This window comes from Globicephala melas, chromosome 1 (assembly GCF_963455315.2).
Source record: "Globicephala melas chromosome 1, mGloMel1.2, whole genome shotgun sequence".
NCBI lineage: Eukaryota > Metazoa > Chordata > Mammalia > Artiodactyla > Delphinidae > Globicephala > Globicephala melas.
In genome coordinates, this window is record NC_083314.1 from 187,136,385 (window position 1) to 187,155,837 (window position 19,453).

General features: G+C 45.9%; 1 protein-coding gene and 1 pseudogene across 2 annotated transcripts in view; one reads left to right on the top strand and one right to left on the bottom strand.

Moving 5' to 3' along the window:
• The window catches only part of GNB1 (G protein subunit beta 1), an 89,484-nt gene that overhangs the window by 41,407 nt on the left and 28,624 nt on the right, over positions 1-19,453 (top strand). Inside the window, exon 2 of one of the 2 annotated variants that reach the window (XM_030881165.3) lies at positions 9,423-9,471. The exons of the other annotated variant lie outside the window; for it this stretch is intronic. The gene's annotated coding sequence lies outside the window, so the exon portion shown is untranslated. The remainder of the gene's footprint in view (positions 1-9,422; positions 9,472-19,453) is intronic. 2 annotated transcript variants of the gene reach the window in all.
• Positions 1-19,453, bottom strand: part of LOC132597034 (iron-sulfur cluster assembly enzyme ISCU-like) — a 55,141-nt pseudogene that overhangs the window by 34,358 nt on the left and 1,330 nt on the right.

Below are 19,453 nucleotides of genomic sequence, written 5' to 3' on the forward strand. Positions count from 1 at the left end.
ACCATTTTTCTAGGTTCCACATATATGCGTTAATATACAATATTTGTTTTTCTCTTTCTGACTTACTTCACTCTGTATGACAGTCTCTAGATCCATCCACGTCTCTGCAAATGACCCAATTTCGTTCCTTTTTATGTCTGAGTAATATTCCATTGTATATATATGTACCATATCTTCTTTATCCATTCCTCTGTTCATGGACATTTAGGTTTCTTCCATGACCTGGCTATTGTAAATAGTGCTGCAGTGAACATTGGGATGCATGTGTCTTTTTTTCTTTTTAATAAATTTATTTATTTTATTTATTCATTTTTGGCTGTGTGTTGGGTCTTCGTTGCTGCACGTGGGCTTTCTATAGTTGCCGCGAGCAGGGGCTACTCTTCGTTGCAGCGTGCTGGCTTCTCATCGCGGTGGCTTCTTTGTGGAGCACAAGCTTTGTGCTCTAGGGGCGTGGGATTCGGTAGTTGCGGCCTGTGGGCTCAGTAGTTGTGGTGCACGGGCTTAGTTGCTCCGCGTCACGTGGGGTCTTCTCGGACCAGGGATCGAACCCGTGTCCCCTGCATCGGCAGGCGGATTCTCAACCACTGCGCCACCAGGGAAGCCCCGCATGTGTCTTTTTGAATTACAGTTTTCTCTAGGTATATGCCCATTGTTGGGATTGCTGGGTCATGTAGTAATTGTTTTGTTTTGTTTTGTTTTGCGGTACACGGGCCTCTCAGCGTTGTGGCCTCTCCCGTTGTGGAGCACAGGCTCCGGACACGCAGGCTCAGCGGCCATGGCTCACGGGCCCAGCCGCTCCACAGCATGTGGGATCTTCCTGGACCGGGGCACGAACCCGTGTCCCCTGCATCGGCAGGCAGACTGTCAACCACTGCGCCACCAGGGAAGCCCAGTAATTCTGTTTTTACTTTTTTAAGGAACCTCCATACTGTTCTCCATAGTGGCTGTATCAGTTTACATTCCCAGTTGGAACTCTTTGCAGGTCATATTGCATAGTTAACCACCCTTCTGCAAAAAATAAAGTTTCTCTCATAATTTTTCCCCCAAAGATTTACTGTCTCATTTGGAAACCACAGTGAAATGTGTGTGTTTTTTTAAGCTTTTAATGAACACAAGAGAATACAGGATAATTTAAAAAACAATTGAGGGCTTCCCTGGTGGCGCAGTGGTTGAGGATCTGCCTGCCGGTGCGGGGGACACGGGTTCATGCCCCGGTCCGAGAGGATCCCACATGCCGCGGAGCGGCTGGGCCCGTGAGCCATGGCCGCTGAGCCTGCGCGTCCGGAGCCTGTGCTCCGCAACGGGAGAGGCCACAACAGTGAGAGGCCCGCATACCGAAGAAAAAAGAAAAAAGACTCCATATGCCAATGCAGGGGACACGGGTTAGAGCCCTGGTCCGGGAAAGACCCCACATGCCGCGGAGCAACTAAGCCCGTGTGCCACACAACTACTGAGCCTGCGCTCTAGAGCCTGCGAGGCACAGCTACTGAAGCCCGTGTGCCTAGAGCCCGTGCTCCGCAACAAGAGAAGCCACCGCAATGGGAAGCCCGTGCACCACAATGAAGAGTAGCCCCTGCTCGCTGCAACTAGAGAAAGCCCGCACGCAGCAACAAAGACCCAACGCAGCCAAAAATAAATAAATTAATTAAAAAAACAAAAAACTGAGCATGGTTAGAAACTTATTATTCAGCATCTAGGGTTAGCCAAAACTGTTTTAGGTAGGAGCATCACAAGTGTTCCTGTGCGCCTCTCCTGCCCCTGGTGCACCTTCATACAGAGCTGGTTCGCAGACTGTGATGGTGGAAACTGCAGCCCCGGTGTGTTCTTGAGAAGGAGGTGGTGCAGACAGGAGGTTCTTGATGTGTCACTGTATGAAATCACTGTGTGGTATGATGCCGGGAATGTGGCTGGCAGTGTTCTACAGGCAAGTCCAAGCTTTGTACAGAACATCCAACATAGCACCTGAAGATACTCGTTAAGGAACCTCTGGACACACGAGTGGAAGCAAGGCAGAGCCCCAGCCTCCCAGGAAACGGGGTTAACGGAGCCTTTGTGGGTGTGGGGCAAGGTGTGTCCTCTGCCAAAGACTGTGTGTACTGTGTGGGGCAGAACGTTAACTTTGGGGGAGTCCTCGTATATTCTGTCGCAGTATGTTGGTTTTTGGGTTTTTTTCAGTTTAGCAAACACCCACCTTTCTGCCAGAATAAAGTTGGAGGCTCACCCTCAAACCGAGGCGGCCTGCACACTTGTTTCCATCTTCATGTGGATCTGAATGTGAGCAGAAGTCGGATGACTTGCGCTTCTGCCTCACTTCCGCTTGCAGCGGGTTTGGAGGGGTGTATTTCTTCTTTGGCCAATAATTTTTGAGAACAGTATTCTAGTGTCGTAAAGGTGAAGGCAGTTTACTGTTGAAGAAATTTGAAGGCTGTGGCGTGCTGAGGATTACAAAACCTGCGCGCAACTCAGCTGAAGAGTAGATTGACTCAACTTTCCATACTGATGGCCCCACAGAAGAAGGGGTGTCCCGTCCGTAGGTGTAGATACTGTTTACTTTGGTTTCTGCTGCTTTTCTCTGGTGCACAGTGAAAAATTATATGTGATACACAGAAAGTGATCTGTTGTTAAGAGATAAAGGAATCAGTGGAAGCCAGACTTGAGGAGGACCCAGCGGTTGGAGCTGTCAGGGGCTAGACAGTAGCTGTGATTGCAGTGGAGTTAAATTAGAGAACAGGAACAGAACGCTGTCTGGAAAGTCCCCAGGTAGTTGAAAATTAAAGATGACCTCATAAGGGAAACTTGAAAATTTTAATTTGAATGAAAGTGACAACAAAACATACCAACATTTGTGGGGCGTAGTGAAAGCAGTGCTTATAGGGAAATCTGTAGAATTAAATGCTTTCTACAGAAAACAGAAAAGGCCTCGCCAATCTGCGCTTCCACCTTAAGAAACTAAAAGAAGAGCACGTTGATTTCAAAACAAGCACAAGGAAGAAAATAACGACAGCAAGAGAGAATTTTGTGAAACTGAAAGCAGAAATACAGTAGGAAAAATCAGTGAAACTGAAAATTGGTCCTTTGAAAAAATCATATTGATAAACCTCTAGCCAGCCTGAGGAAAAAAACACTTAAAACACTGTTAAAATGAATAAAAATTAATTAAATATGAAAAGTTAAATATTCATCTTTTTTTTAAAGTATACTCTTAAAAATCAAACTGCATTGATTGAGTCATTAAATCTTGAGGTTGTACCAAGTTTTCCAGCTACTAAAGCTTTTTCTTACTGTATTGGTCAGTGGAAAAGTCAAAAAAATAGTTATAAAATAAGTTATTTTCTCTGACTTTATCTTCAGGTCATCCCATCTTTCATTTGATCACTGCAAGGGCATATTTTTTAAATCTATATTTGCCTTTTGTTGGCTGTAGTATTTCCCTTCCCCAGCTTTTAATTTTGAATAACTTTTGAAGCTACAGAAAGTTGAAAGAATAGGTCAGTGAACATTCTTGTACCTTTCACCAAATTTCGGTAATTTGTAGCATTTTCTCTTGCTTTTTTGGTGAACCGTTTGATTGTTGTGTCATGGTACTTTGTTCTTCACAACTGCAGCCTGTCCCAAGAACAAGGCTGTCCTCTGACATACCCACAGTAGTTTCGTGACACCCCAGATCTTGACGTTGATTCACTAATGCGTAATCCAAGTCCACATTTTGTTATCTTGTCTCCTGAGGGTCACTACATCTTGAGCAGTCTTCCCACCTTTTTTTTTTTTTTTAAGATGTTGGGGGTAGGAGTTTATTAATTAATTTATTTATTCTTGCTGTGTTGGGTCTTCGTTTCTGTGCGAGGGCTTTCTCTAGTTGTGGCAAGTGGGGGCCGCTCTTCATCGCAGTGCGCGGGCCTCTCACTATTGTGGCCTCTCTTGTTGAGGAGCACAGGCTCCAGACACGCAGGCTCAGTAGTTGTGGCTCACGGGCCCAATTGCTCCGCGGCATGTGGGATCTTCCCGGACCGGGGCATGAACCCGCGTCCCCTGCATCGGCAGGCGGACTCTCAACCACTGCGCCACCAGGGAAGCCCTAATTATGATTCCTTTTAACCCTCAGATTTATTCCTAAATTTGGCTGGGGGACCTCCTTCACGTTATCATTTCATATTCTGCCTCTTCAGGACAGGTTTGTACTAGAGAATTATTGAGAACTGAGAAGTTTACTTTGTCTCTTACAAGCCCCCAGTCCTTTATGCAAAACTCTTAGGACTGGATGTGTTCTAGAATTCAGCCTTTTTCAGGGTTTAGAAAGATGAAGTGGTGTGTATATCACACATGCACAGTGCCCGCAGCAGGACTTATAATCAGACACCTTAAATCTTGTGATAAAATGTATGACTGTTCACACTGAACAGGATAAAGGCTAATTAATGCCCTTATGTCCGTCCTGTCTGGGTTTAGTTATCTCAGAATTACAGATAAGTAACAGGGTACATGTGTGAGGTTATGTGGATATAGAAGGAATCATTCCCAACAGGTGTACCTTTGCTTGATTTGAAATTTTAATGTCCCCAGTAAAGGAATTCTCTAGGTATATCTCAAGAGGACTCAGTTTTTAGATTTTGAAAAATGTTGGAATAACAGTACTCATACAAATGCTAGTATTTGATACTTAAAATCTCATGATACTAGATTATGTGTGTACAAAGAAGTTCATCACAGAGAGATTTAATATTGCTAAATTAGCAACTGTACTGAATCAAAACATAGGCTTAGTTGATCTTATCAGGAGCCTTAAAGTGCCTAATCTTTGACATAGAATAATTCCATCTTTTAAAATCTTCTCTAAGGATATTAGCCTAATAAAATCCTGGGAACATGGCTTCCCTGGTGGCGCAGTGGTTAAGAATCCACTTGCCAACGCAGGGAACACGTGTTTGATCCCCGGTCCGGGAAAGATCCCACATGCCGCGGAGCAACTAAGCCTGTGCGCCACAACTGCAGAGCCCGTGTGCCATAACTACTGAAGACCGTGCGCCTAGAGCCTGTGCTCCGCAACCAGAGAAGCCACCGCAGTGAGAAGCCCGCACACCGCAACGAAGAGTAGCCCCAGCTCACCGCAACTAGAGAAAAGCCCACGCGCAGCAACCAACACCCAACGCAGCCAAAAAAAAAAAAAAAATCGTGGGACTAGAACTGCCTTGGCTCTTGAGCGCCTTGAGCGGACTGTGGTGCCCCTGGCCACTGAGAATGGCTCGGAGTCCTCCCCAGCTTTTGTGCAGTGGCTTCTCTGGGCTGGGGGCAGGGCCCGTTCCCTCTGACCCCAGAGCCGGGGTTGGGTCAGCTGCACACCTGCTTCAGCGCTCTGCTCTCTGAACCTTGGGGTCCTGGCCTGTGCGTGCATTTCCAGGACTGTGCCCGTACCACACAGCTCTGTGTGAAACTAGCCCTTACCTTTTAACCGAAGGACGCTGATGTACAATATTACGTTAGTTTCAGGTGCGGTACGTAGTGGTGTGACGCTTGCATACGATATGAAATGATCCCCACGATAAGTCTATAACCTTCTGTCCCCATACAGAAGCTGTCACGATATTACTGGCCATATTCCTTATGCTGTATGTTACACGCCACGTCTTATTTTGTAATTGGAGGCTGTAGAAAGCAGCCCTTCTGGATTTTTATTAGTGTAGTTTGTGTTGGTACAGTCCCTCTCGTTTTTTCTCTCTGTACCTCATAGGGTAATTTTTCATGCTTTCTCCACGAGACTGTAAGACCCATGTAGGTGGCTCACATCCCTGGTTGTGACATGTTGTTTTCAGCGTTAGCACACTGTCTCACATTATAGGCATGGAAATAGTTGTTGAGTGAATGGATGTTCAAGGGATTTGACCCATACATCACTTAAAATTAAGCCAAGGTATTGGGTAGACTTCAAAGACTAGTGTTTGAGGTGCAGCCAGAGGCAGCCTGAAGGCAGTACTGGGCAGGGAGGGTGTGGTGTGCGGCTGTCTGGTCCCTCTGTGAGGGAGTGGTCTGGAAGCTTTGTGCTGCGCGGCTTTGCATAGGCAGACTGTGTACAGAGGGTAAGAGGGAGGGATGCAGGGCTCGTGCCCTCCTTCCAGGAGGCCGCCACCGGCCAAAGGAAGATGGTCTAAAAGCAGTGTTGGGGTAGGCGAGGCGCCGTTTATTTGGAATATTAGAAGTGTTTGGTTTGCTCATAAAAATCATGATAGAGTTGTTGTTACTCTGTTTAAATATATGATTTGAATTTTATTTCACATATTTAAAATTTGACTAAAAATTGGTCTGTAAACGGTTGTACCTTTTTCTTGAATTTTATGTTTGCATCTTCCTCCAACTTCTCTTTCTAACTGGGTCTCTTTCTAAGAACGTTAAATAGAGAACAATTCAGCATGTACTCATGCCACCCCTTACTTCCACTCTGTAGCAGCACCCCTCGTGGCTGGGCTTCAGAGTAACCATGGAGCGTCCTCCCTGCCAGCCTGCTGCCTGAGAACCATCTTTTCTCCTGACTGTCTGGCCATGCGCTGCCCCCTCCCCTGTGGGCCCTGGAAACCCGTCAGCCAGGCTCATCAGTCTAGTGTGCTCAGCCCTTAGGGGTCTAAAGGTGGGACTCACTTGCCACTGTACCTTTTGCCTCTAGTAGGTGTGGTAGCTTTGTAAAATGTAGCCTTTGGTTTTTTAAATCGCTGGTTTTCTGATTTTCTGTAAAAGTGGTACCCCTAGTCTAGGCTCACATGAATGTGTGCTGCTGTCTAAGACAATGGTCTTGTTCTCTGTGCGGGGTTCTGTGGGCTGGGCAGTCAGAAGAAGAACCCCACTTGGGTCTTATTTTTAGCCAGAAATGAGTCCAGACAGCTGTCCATGTGAATCAGGGGGAGGTGGTTTGGTGGTGCTCTCAGCATCCTCTGTGAGCTGGAGGGTCAGTGCTCTCTGGGAGTTAGCTCCCTGTCTTCTCTTCCAAAGAATAGAGAGCTTGAACTTTGTTTCATGCCTTGAGCCACAAGGCAGTCTAGGCCTTTGAATTAGAGCAAACAATGATACATTTTTCTATTTTACTTTCTTCTATCTGTCTCTTGATGTGGAAAATACGTGCAAGGACTTACATTTGGAGATTGGGGTGATTGTGACAGTTACCTTAAAGGAGTGGCTCTCACCTGGGATTAGTATTGCTCTCCCCATGTGACATCTAGTGGTGTCTGGAAATTTGGGGTTGTCACAGCTGGGGAAGGGGATGCTGAGGCCGGCCAGCTGCTGAATATCCTACAGAAGACAGGACGGCCCCCACCACAGAGAACAAGCCACTCTAAAATGTCAGTTGTGGGGCTTCCCAGGTGGCACAGTGGTTAAGAATCCGCCTGTCAATGCAGGGAACATGGGTTCAAGCCCTGTTCCGGGAAGATCCCACATGCTGCAGAGCAGCTAAGCCCGTGCACCACAACTACTGAGCCTGCGCTCTAGAGCACGCAAGCCACAACTACTGAAGCCCACGTGCCACAGCTAGTGCAGCCCGCGCGCCTAGAACCCGTGCTCCACAACAAGAGACGCCACCGCAGTGAGAAGCCCGCACACTGCAATGAAGAGTAGCCCCCGCTCGCTGCAACTAGAGAAAGCCCGTGCGCAGCAACAAAGACCCAATGCAGCCAAAAATAATAAATAAATTAAAAAAATAATAAATGTAAAAAAACCTGTCAGTTGTGCCAAGGTTGAGATTCCCCGGCTTTCAGTTTGATGGCTTCATGAAGCCTTGGGTGTACACTCCTGGGAGCCCGGCTCAGAGGGTTCATGGGGGCGAGAGCCGTAGTTTGCCCCTGTCTCCAACTTCTTCCACACCCACCGGTTTGGTTTGGTTTGGTTTTTTCAAGTACCTTTAACAGCACTTATTCTTTCCCCCACCCCGAGGTAAAATTCATATAACAAAACCATTTTAAAGTGAACAATTCAGTGGCATTTTAGTAATTCACAGTGTTGTGCAGCCACTACCTCTACCTAATTCCAGAACATTTTTCTCACCCCAGAAGTATCCCTGTATCCGTCGAGCAGTTGTCCGTTGCACACAGAGCCCCTGGCAGCTACTGCCTTCTGTCTCCGTGGATTTGCGTGTTCTGGATATTTCACATAAACAGAATCATACAGTGTGTGACCTTTTGTGTCTGGCTTCTTCACGTAGCGTAATCCATGCTGTATGTGTAGCAGTGCTTCATTCCTCTTCATGGATGAATAGGATTGCATTGTGTGGGTGTACCACACTTTGTTTATCCATTCATCTCCTGATGGACATTTGGGCTGTTGCCCCCTTTCGGCTGTTGTGAAGAGTGCTTCTGTGAACGTACGTGTACATGTATTGAATACCTGTTTCCAGTTCTTTTGGATGTAGACCTACAAGTAGAAATGCTGGCTTGTATGGTGATTCTGTGTTTAACTTTTTGAGGAACCACCACACTGTTTTCTTCCATGCCCACTTTTACTGCCAGAAAAGTATGTGCTTGCTTATAACATAGGCCGCGTTCGAGCATAATTCGAAAACAAAACTATTTTGTTATAAATAAATGCCTTAGAATTCCTAGTTCAACTGGGGGACGTCAGCTTGTTGATGCCTCTCCTGACCCCAGGTTAGAGGCATGCGCTGAGTTTGTAAATGTAGTAGAGAATTGATCAATAGGCAAGAGGTAACCTGTGAAATGTCCAAAAGCGGGCTTTCCACAGAGTACTTTGGAGAGATTAGCAGAACATCTTCAAGTGTATTGAGACTTAGTTTCTGGGAAGGAGCAAGCAGGTATTTCAGAAGAAATCTAGAAGTAAATATTTTTTCACACTGGCTGCAGTGTGATGAGAGGCAAGTCCAGAGGCTTGTTGCTGTGTCTGCTGCTCTGGCCTTCTGGACACCCAGGGCCACATCTTTGGACGGCACTGCAGCAGCGGGACTGGGCCAGAGGGATGGGCTGGAGATGTGCCCAGGTTGACTTGCCTGCACTTAGGGAACAGTCAGCCTGTGGCTTCTTTGACATTCACATGAGATCCTCTGTGGGCCAGATGGGAAAGTCTGGGGAAGGTTACTCTTGGAATCTTCTTGAATTGCAATGTTTTTTTTCTGTTGCTGTTACTATAATTTTTGTAGTAAGAGGATTCTAAACACCCCTTCCCCCTGATGCTTTTCAGTTTAATTCAAGATATTTTCCCTGAGGCATTTCTAAGGATTTTTCTTTTTTTTTTTAAAGAAATTGAGATCAGATTTCTTCTTTTCCACACTGAAAAACTTACCACTAAGTTAATACAAAGTACTGATAAGTAAAGTGATTTGGGGGCAAGAAATGGTGATGGGGAAGGGGCGGAATTATGTGCTTAGTAACATGTATGGAATATGGTGCCTCACAACCTGAATCAATGCAAATACAGCCTTTTCTCTGTTGCAGACAATTTTACATGTTTTGGAGACCAGACCAGAAGCACTTCTGAATTAAGGTAATTTTGACGTAATTGATTCTTACCAGTTTTTAAAGTACAATATTTAAATTTCTTCAGGGTTTCTTTTTTTGAGAACCTGGTTTTTGTTACAATTTTGCCCATCTCTCATTTTTAAGCCCAAAGTTGTTTTCAAACACATTGATCCAGAGAAGGGTTTTCTCTTCAAAGTCTTCATCCAGTCAGTGTTCAGCACGAAGGGCTAAGGTCCCAGAGATGATGGTCCACATTCTGGACATGAGCAGTATTTCTCCAGCTTCTTTCAGTAGAAAGCAGAAGAGCCTCTTTTGCAAATCAAATCTTGGTTGGAATACCAGCAGATCATACAGATAAAGGTGAGGCCACACAATTCAGAAGAAAATTCCAATATGTTTGTATGGAATGGGGGCAATAAATGTGTCACAGTGTTGGTGGTGAATCTGGGCAAGGGTATCCAGTTCTTTGTATTATTCTTGCAACTCTTTGTAAGTTGAAATTATTTATTTTTTTATATTTATTTATTAAAAATTTAATTTATTTTTTGGCTGCTTTGGGTCTTCGTTGCTGCGCCCAGGCTTTCTCTAGTTGCGGCGAGCAGGGGCTGCTCTTCATTGCGGTGCGTGGGCTTCTTATTGCAGTGGCTTCTCTTGTTGCAGAGCACGGCCTCTAGGCACATGGGCTTCAGTAGTTGTGGCTCGCGGGCTCGGTAGTTGTAGCTCGCGGGCTAGAGAGCACAGGCTCAGTAGTTGTGGCACACAGGCTTAGTTGCTCCGCGGCATGTGGGATCTTCCCGGACCAGGGCTCGAACCCATGTCCCCTGCATTGACAGGCGGCTTCCTAACCACTGCATCACCAGGGAAGTCCCTGAAATAATTTTAAATTGAAAAACAAAACTAAAACGAATGAATTAGGTGCTTGACCAGTTCGGTATCCATATGTAAAAGGTGAACTTGACTCCATAGACAAAAATTAACTCTCAAAATGAATCAGACACAACCTAACAGTAGAAAACATCTAAAAGAAAACAGAAAATCGTTGAGACTTTGGGTTAGGCAAGGATTTCTTAATGACATCAAAGACACAGTTCATTAAAGAGAACATTTATAAATTGGACTTCATCAAATTTAAAAATATCTCCTCCTTCAAAAACACTGTTAAGAGAATGAAAAGACAAGCCACAGACTGGCAGAAAATACTAGCCGATCACACGTTTTCTACATAACTTATGTCTAGAATAAGTAAAGAACTCTTACAATTCAATATTAAGAAAACAACAACCTGAAAAAAAAGCAAGTGATTTGAACAGAGACTTCACCAGAGAATATAGAGAGATGGCAGATGAGCACGTGAAAAATCATTAGCCATCAGGGAAATGCAAATTAAAACCACAACGAGGGGACTTCCCTGGCCATCCAGTGGTTAGGACTTCGCCTTTCAATTCAGGGAGTGTGGGTTGGATCCCTGGTTGGGGAGCTAAGATCCCACATGCCTTGTGGCCAAAAACCAAAACAGAAGCAATATTGTAACAAAATTCAATAACGACTTTAAAAATGGTCCATGTCAAGGGGCTTCTCTGGTGGCTCAGTGGTTGGGGGTCTGCCTGCCAGTGCAGGCAACACGGGTTTGAGCCCTGGTCCGGGAGGATCCCACATGCCGCGGAGCAACTAAGCCTGTGTGCCACAACTACTGAAGCCCGCACGCCTAGAGCCCGTGCTCCCAACGGGAGAGGCCACCACAGTGAGAAGCCTGTGCACCACAGTGGAGAGTGGCCCCTGCTCGCCGCAACCAGAGAGGGGCCCGCGTGCAGCAACAAAGACCCAACGCAGCCAAAAATAAAATAAATAAATTTATTTAAAAAAAAACACACAACGAGACACCACTAACCACCTATTACAGTGGCTAAAATGGAAAAGACTGACCATACCACGTGCTGCCGAGGGTGTGCGGGCGCCGGACTCTCATGCACTGATGGTGGGCATGAAAAATGGTGCAACCGTGTTGAAGACAGTTCAGCAGTTTCCTAATGGGTTAAACGTATGCTTGCCGTGTATGATCCAGCCTTTCCACTCCTAGGTGTTTACCCAAGAGAAACGAGGGCAGACATCCGTGTAAAGACATGCAACAGCACGGATGCATCTCAAAGTAACCATGCTGAGGGAGCGAAGCCAGACCACAGAAAAGTACATACTGTATGATTCCACGTATATAAAACTCTAGAAGATGCAAACTTACGTGTAGTGACAGAAAGCAGATTCATGGTTGCCTAGGCGTCGGGGGTGGGGTTACAGAGGGACACAAGGAGACTTTTGGGAGTGTAGATGTGTTCATTACCTTAACTGAGGTGGTGGTTTCATAGGTGTATAGTATGTCAGAGTGTATCAAATTGTAATTGTTTATTGTGTTATTTACCTTCAATAAAGATATTTTTTAAGCTAAACGAGCAATTAGCATAGGAGCAGGCCCTGCCTCTGCCTTCTGAACCCCTGTACCACGCTGGTGGCTGCCGCCGCCCATATTTTTCGTTTCTGTGGAGGGCCTATTCCACTGACTGGGTCGGAAGAGTGACAGGTAAGGGAGAAGTTTTCTGTTACTTAAATCATTTCAAGTGGAAAACCCTATTACTGCTTTTGTAACAAGTTCGATTTAGTGACATTTGCTGTGGTTCAGTCGGGTTTTAAGGACTTTATGTGGATTCTCATTGAGGCCTCATAGCATGTGAGGTAGGCAGTGTTACTGTTTCTACTTTCAGACCAAAATTCAGAGGCACAGAGAGATTGTCAACTCGGTGGAGGCCACCTGGTACTGAGAGTGGGGTCTGGAAGTCAGAAGTGCGGCCCGCAGCCAGGTGCAGCCACGTGGCCTCTGCCAGCCGGTCCTGCACAGGCCGGCTGGACGTGCAGAGGCACGTGGGAGACCCAGTTGTGCTCATCGTAGTTTGCAGGGAGTGTGAAAGCAAAGATTACGTCTGCGTACTGGAGTGCAAGTGGCACAGCTGAGAGCAGAGTTTCCCCCAAACTTGAGGGTTACAGCCTCTCAGAGGTGCCTCTGTTTTGTGCAGTTGATGTCCAGTCCCTGCCACCTTTCCCAGTTAGACCTTCCTACTAGGTGTGTGCCGTTCACTTCTCGGATAGCATCAATTATGTATGAAGTTTGGCTCTGAAATCCTTCAAGTGGGACTTCCTGTGTGGCCTCAACGGGTTTGAAGGGGTATGTACTAGGCTCTGTGTTCAACCTGGGAAGCAAGGTCAGCTGTAGAGGGAGAACAGGACGGAAGAACAGATGGGTTTTTTAGTGCATCAGACAGAAGGATTCAGGAGAAAGGGTCACTGGCTGTTTCCTGTGACTCCAGAGGGAAAGGCGACCTGGGTGAGGGTAACTCACACCTGCTGTCCAGCACTGGCTCAGCCCTGTCTTCCCATCCCACTCTCTGAGCTGCCACTTGCAAAGGACCTCGCGCCTCCCACTGTGATTTCTGCTGTCACTCCTAATTGCCAGCATCCGGTAGGTGAGTGAGCTGATCTGTGAGGCGACGTAGGGGAGGTGATACTGGGGTCAGGTAAGACCACCTCATCTTGCTCAGTGTCTGAGCTGGGAGCCGGGTTAGTTCCATGTGGGGAGAGCCTAGTTCCTGTTCCTTTAGGAGGTTACTGAAGTGGGTCAGGCAGCCTCTAGTTGGGTGCCTGCTGTGTGAGTGAAGAGAGGAGAAGGGCCCAGTGCTGTGCTGGCCACTACAATAGCTGGTGGCCACTAGCCACATGTGACTGGTGAGCACTGGAAATGAGGCTCGCCCAAATTGAACTATAAATACACCCTGCACTTGAAAAATTTAGTGTGGACTTGCCTGGCGGTCCAGTGGTTAGGACTCCCAACTCAGGGAGCACAGGTTCGATCCCTGGTCAGGGAAGGTTCTGCATGCCGCATGGCTCCACCAGAAAAACAAAGCAAGGAAAACTTAGTGCGACAAATGAGTGCAAAATAGCCTACTTACAATTGTTCTGTATCGAGTACATGTTGAAACAACGTTTTTGGTTGGGTTAAATAAATGTATTATTAAAATTAATGTAACCATGTTTCTGTTTACTTTTTTAATGTGGCTGATGGAAAATTAATTCCACATGTGGCTCCCGTTGTACTTGTATCGGACAGCGCCTGCTTAGAGCGATGAGCTGATTGGAGGAGATGGGTAGGAGCTGAGATGAGTGAGGCACTGGGTCCTATGAGCCTGGGGCCTGGAGGTGACACCTGGCAACTCGTAAACCTGAATCACAGCTCACCTGAACTAATGACATTCAATTTTCAAACTAATGGTCAAAGCAGTTTTAATTTTTTTTTATTGAAATACAGTTGATTTACAATGTTAAGTTAGTTTCTGGTGTACAGCAAGTGATTCAGTTGTATATACATATTCGTTTTCATATTCTTTTCCATTATGGTTTATTACAGAATATTGAATGTAGTTCCCTGTGCTGTACAGTAGGTCTTTGTTGTTCACCTGTTTTATATATAGTAGTTTGCATCTGCTAATCCCAAACTACTAATAGATCCCTTCTCATCCCCTTTCCCCTTTGGTATAAGTTTCTTTTCTATGTCTGTGAGTCTGTTTCTGTTTCATAAATAAACTCATTTGTGTCATATTTTAGATTCCACATTTAAGTGATATCATATGATATTTGTCTTTCTCTGTCTGACTTCACTTAGTATGATAATCTCTAGGCCCATCCATGTTGCTGCAAATGGCATTATTTCGTTCTTTTTTATGGCTGAGCAGTATTCCATTGTATATATACACCACATCTTCTTTATCCATTCCTAAGTGTTCCTAAGCAACACTTAGGTTGCTTTCATGTCTTGGCTATTGTGAATAGTGCTGCTATGAACGTTGAGGTGCATGTATCTTTTCGAATTAAGAGTTTTCTCCGGATACATGCCCAGGGGTGGGATTGCTGGATCGTACGGCAACTCTAGTTTTAGTTTTGTAAGGAACCTCCTCCATACTGTTTTCCATAGTGACTGCACCAATTTACATTAAAAAAAAATTTTTTTTTGGTGGGTAGAGTGGTTTTAAGATGCTGCCTCTAGAAGTGGAGAACCTAAGATCTCTTGCCCCTGGTGGGATACCTCCATTAGGAAGAAAACACTGCTCCCCCCGGCTGGGGCAGAAGGCCATGTCCAGGTGTTAACTTCCATTGCATCATTGTCGGAGAGCTTGTCCTCCTGGAATGACGTGTGGGAGCAGGTGATTAAGGGAGTGAAATTTCTTTCTGTGGTCCCTTGACCATTTCTAGCCAGTTAGGGATTGCTTAGAGGGCCTGCATGGTTAACTCTGGAGCTGGCCTAAATCAGAACCGTGGCCAATGCCGTTTGTGACTGTGAATCTCGGGTAGGTTGTGACTCCTTTTCCTCCTGTTTACCGTGTGGACAATCGGTTGAACCTCCTCCTAGAGGGTGGTGAGGACACATGTGACATTACATGGCAAGGGGTCCTAAGTCAGCTGTGACCTCAGAGTATATTGTGAATCACCTTTTATGTGATTTTGAAGCAGTCAGGGATCCAAGTGGTGAGACCCTATAGACTCTTCTGAGCCAGCTTGTGAGGTTGGCCTCGTCTGTCGTTCGTTTAGACTCTGGTCTTGGGGGATGGAGCCACAGCGTCTTCTGTCCACAGCAGATGCTCGGTAGACAGGGGTGAGGAAGACAAATAAGGGGTTTGTAGAGCGAAACCAAGAGCACTGCTGATAAAGGGAGAATGGCCCCAGTTCCCGGACTCGGCCTGGGTGCCACGCCTGGTCGGAACGCAGACAGGCTGCCCCGTTTCCTGCAGCAGAACCGCTCAGCAGAGATGTTGGGTGTCGAAGAATCACAGAGCTGTTTTGCAAAAGTCAAGACGTATTCAGAAGAAATTAATATACTTTGATGAGTATGAGTCATGCTTTTACTTTCTGTAACTTTCGTGGGGAGATGCTAGCTGTAGGCTGTCTGAATTGACGGTTTTGAGAGGAGCAGTTTAGGGCAGCTCTGCTCACGTAGAACAAGACCTCGGCTCCCTGGGTTGTCGCTTAGGACATCTCTCCCACTGTCAGCAAGGGTGTAGTTATGCGTCCCGTCTGTAGGGGTTTCTCTCTCGTGGCCCACTTTTCACATCACGGACAAGCCTTGGCTGCTGCCTTCAGGTGGGAAGACAGAATCCCACAGCCTCGAAGGAAGCAGGGGAGCCTGAGCTGCGCCTGGCTCGCGGTGGAGGAGACGCAGAGACGCGGCAGGGGCTGCGTGTTGGGGCGGGGCTGGGAGATGCTGGGAATTGCGGGGCGGGGGGGGGCGGAAAGCACATTCCTGCCACCCCTAGGCAGGTGCCAGCCGGCAGAGGTGGGCCCTGGGCAGCACGGAGCTGGGCAGCAGGTGGTCTCTGCCTTCCCTGAGCCCCCACCCGCCCCCCGCAGCACTGCCTGCTTGGGCTCCCTTGGCTCCCACTGTCCGTGCTGCCAGGGCCCCTGGGTCTTCTAGGCCTGCTCTGGTACTTTGTTAGCTAGGAATGTGAGGTGGATTGAGATTCGAGTGTTCTCTTCTAGTTCAAGAATTTTTCTTAACAGGCACAAAACAGTATTCGTATGATAGCTTAAATAAAATAAGTCTGGGTTTTAAATTATTCGGCACAATAACAGTATGTTTGCAACTTTGCTTTCAGTACCGTACTTCTTATCAGATGTTTTAATGTGTTCTGAAATGTAAATTCCTTTCTTATATAAATATATTTATTTATTATTTATTTTTGGCTGCGTTGGGTCTTCGTTGTGGTGCACGGGCTTCTCACTGCGGTGGCTTCTCTTGTTGCGGAGCGTGGGCTCTAGGTGCGCAGGCGTCAGTAGTTGTGGCACACAGGCTCTAGAGTGCAGGCTCAGTAGTTGTGGCACACGGGCTCAGTTGCTCCGCGGCGTGTGGGATCTTCCTGGACCAGGCTTGGAACCCACGTCCTCTGCATCGGCAGTTGGATTCTTAACCACTGCACCACCAAGGAAGCCCTGAAATGCAGATTCTTTATAGTAATTTTCAAATGTGACATTGCGTAGCAACCATAAATAGTTTGCATATGATGGTAAAACTAAGTAGTGCCTTCTGAACGATGGGTTTAGATGAGCAGACGGTGGAATCTTGCGGCTGTTGATATTGCTACCTGCCTGATGAGGCACATCTCTGTGGAGGGAGGATGGAGCTGGCTTACAAAAAATGTTTTTTACTTTTTGTGCTCTCTGCAATCTGTCCATGGGGCTGGAGTACTGTCCTTTTGTTCTCAGGCACATGGTTGATTTTTTAAATTTTATTTTTTGGGCTGTGCTTCGCATCTTCGAGGATTTTAGTTCCCCGACCAGGGATCAAACCCCAGCCCAGCAGTGAAAGTGCCAAGTCCTAGCCACTGGACCACTAGGGGAAGTCCCGGTACATATTTGATTTTTTGTTAGGCAGTAAATCCCTTTGGATGCATTTAACCCTATTATGACCCCACTCACTCAAGGACTGGCTTTGGGTCTTGGGAAATCAGGAAAGCACGTGCTGCAGTGGTGTTGGAACCATTCACAGGGCATCAGACCAGACATCAGCATGGTACCATCTTGGGGGCTTTTCCACTGCCGTGATGTCTGGGTTTAGCGTGGATTTCCTAAAATGACACATGGGTTCCCAGAAATTCAGTTTGAGTGTATGTGGCGTTTGACTATTAGTGACGTTATGAAGTTATGTGTAGGTTCTGTTGTGATTTGAAAAGTACAAGAACCTTTATTTTCAAAAGGTCGTAAACGGAAGTGAGACTCTTCTTCCCTCTTATAGAACATCAGCTGGGGGCCTCCTAGTGATCAGACCTTTGTAAGGCTAATAATTAAATTCACTTTATGTATAGATTATATCTTGTATCTTTTTTATTTCTGTTTACAGAACTAATGTACGATCGTTGTATGAATTTAGTTCTGGTAAGAATGATTACATTTTTTACATTGTCCTAGTGCTTTAAGGGGATATGCTTAAATTGGAGTTAAACGGTAATTTAGAAGAAGAGTATATACTACATTGTCCATAAATGTAAAATGTGAAAAATAAAATGTCTTATGTGTGCATTATCAGTAAACACTTAACTGAGGGGCTGTGAGTTTTCTTTTAAAATTTGCATCAGAAAATTGAGATACAGGAAAATCTCATGGGGTATCTTAGATGTTGGGGACAGACTATTTAAATCATTGCATTCTAGTAAAATGTAACACACACATGTCAGTTTTAAAATAACGTGTAAAACTTTGCTGGATACTTTAATCCAGAGCCAGACGGGAATTTTGTGTGTTACTAAGTTTCCTCTGTCAGTCTCCATTACCAGCTGGTCAACCATATTAAAAACTAGTTATGGTTTACTTTGTATTGAATATTCTGATATCTGCTACTTCTTAGAAGCTGATGTAATGTTTCATCAAAACTTAATTTTTTGTCACTTTTGAAACATACCAGCCTCCATGGTCAACCGTTCAGTTGTTCAGACAAATTTGAGAATTTTTGGGATTGTCTCTTTCTCACAGACAACCAGCTAACGTGGCAGCGTGATCCATGTCAAAATACAACACAATCTGCTTGTGAGATCCCTGTGCTCCTATATTTTTAAAACTAAGAGATATATAACAGATTTCATACATACTTGTAATGTAGTCAAACAATACCAAGAAGTAATGACTTTTAAAAAAATTTATTAAGAGAATGTTCAAACATAGATTACAGGCAGAATATTATGAAATCATCCAGCTCTAACAGAATTCTGCTAGTTTTGTTTAATCTCCTTTCTTCCTATCAGAGTGTTTTAAAGGAAGTCCCCAAATCATATCATTTCACTCATAAGTAAGAAGCGTTTCTCGCGGTTAAGGACTTCAGTTTCATTATGGCACCGAATGAAAGAGCAGCAGCCCCTTGTCATCAGATACCCAGACGATATTCAGCTTTTCCTGGTTTTCTCTGTACATTTGGATTTTAAATCAAGATTCAAGGTCTCTAACATTTAAACAGAAACTATTCTAATGGAAAATTGAAATACATAATAAGTTAACAAATAGTATAAGGAACTCCATCACCAAACTAAAGCAATTACCAACTCACGACCGAACTTGTTTTTCTGTGCTCTCCCCTGTTTCCCTCCTTGGTTGTTTTACAGCGAATTTCAGACACGTCATTTTATTCTTAAATCTGTCAGGGTATGCCTTCCCACGCCAGGGAAGGCTGCGGGTGTCTCGTGGTGGAGTTGTCCCGCACCCTGGGGATTTGCCCTCACTGCTCGGGTTTTGTTAAAGCAGCTGTGACCCAGGAAGGGCTTGACTGCTGTCCATTGCCCTTTGGACTTGTGCTGTCTCGATTTCGGAGATTAACTTGGATTTGGGAATGGAAGAAAAACCAGAAAAGCTGGTGAAATTGATTCAAATCCCTCATGCAAACTCCCCTCTTTCAGCATGCTCTTTTGTCTGGAGGTGAGGTGCGGTACTGGTACTCGTGTGGCCGAGCAGGTTGGCAGACTCCTGCCCCCGTGGCGCGGGGTGCTCGGCGGGGCTGCTGTTGCCCCAGGACGTTGAGCGCAGCACGGGCACCGGTGGCTGGCGTCCCGGGCCGCCTTCCTGTGGGTCGCAAACCCGCGTGTGCGTGGCGGCTGCTCTGTGGGGGATGCACTTAATAGTCTGATCACTGATCACACAGAAAGGCTTACAGAGCCCTTTACAGTTGTCTTGTTAGTTTTCTTCTTGGCCCTGCGGTGTTGGTGCTGTCGTTCCTGTGGTGCAGTCAGCAGACCAGAGTGGAAAGTGAGCGGGTGAAAGTCACATTCCTTGTGTGTCGCAAAACCAGAACCTGAAATTATATTTTGATGCAGTCACTCCATTTTGTCCTTAATATCAGCTCGTATCATTGTTAGTGACTGGGTGATAACTGGGGCGCTGGGGGCCCTTGAAGTGTCCTTCCGAGACTTTACAGGGGTCTTGATTAGCGGGGCGTG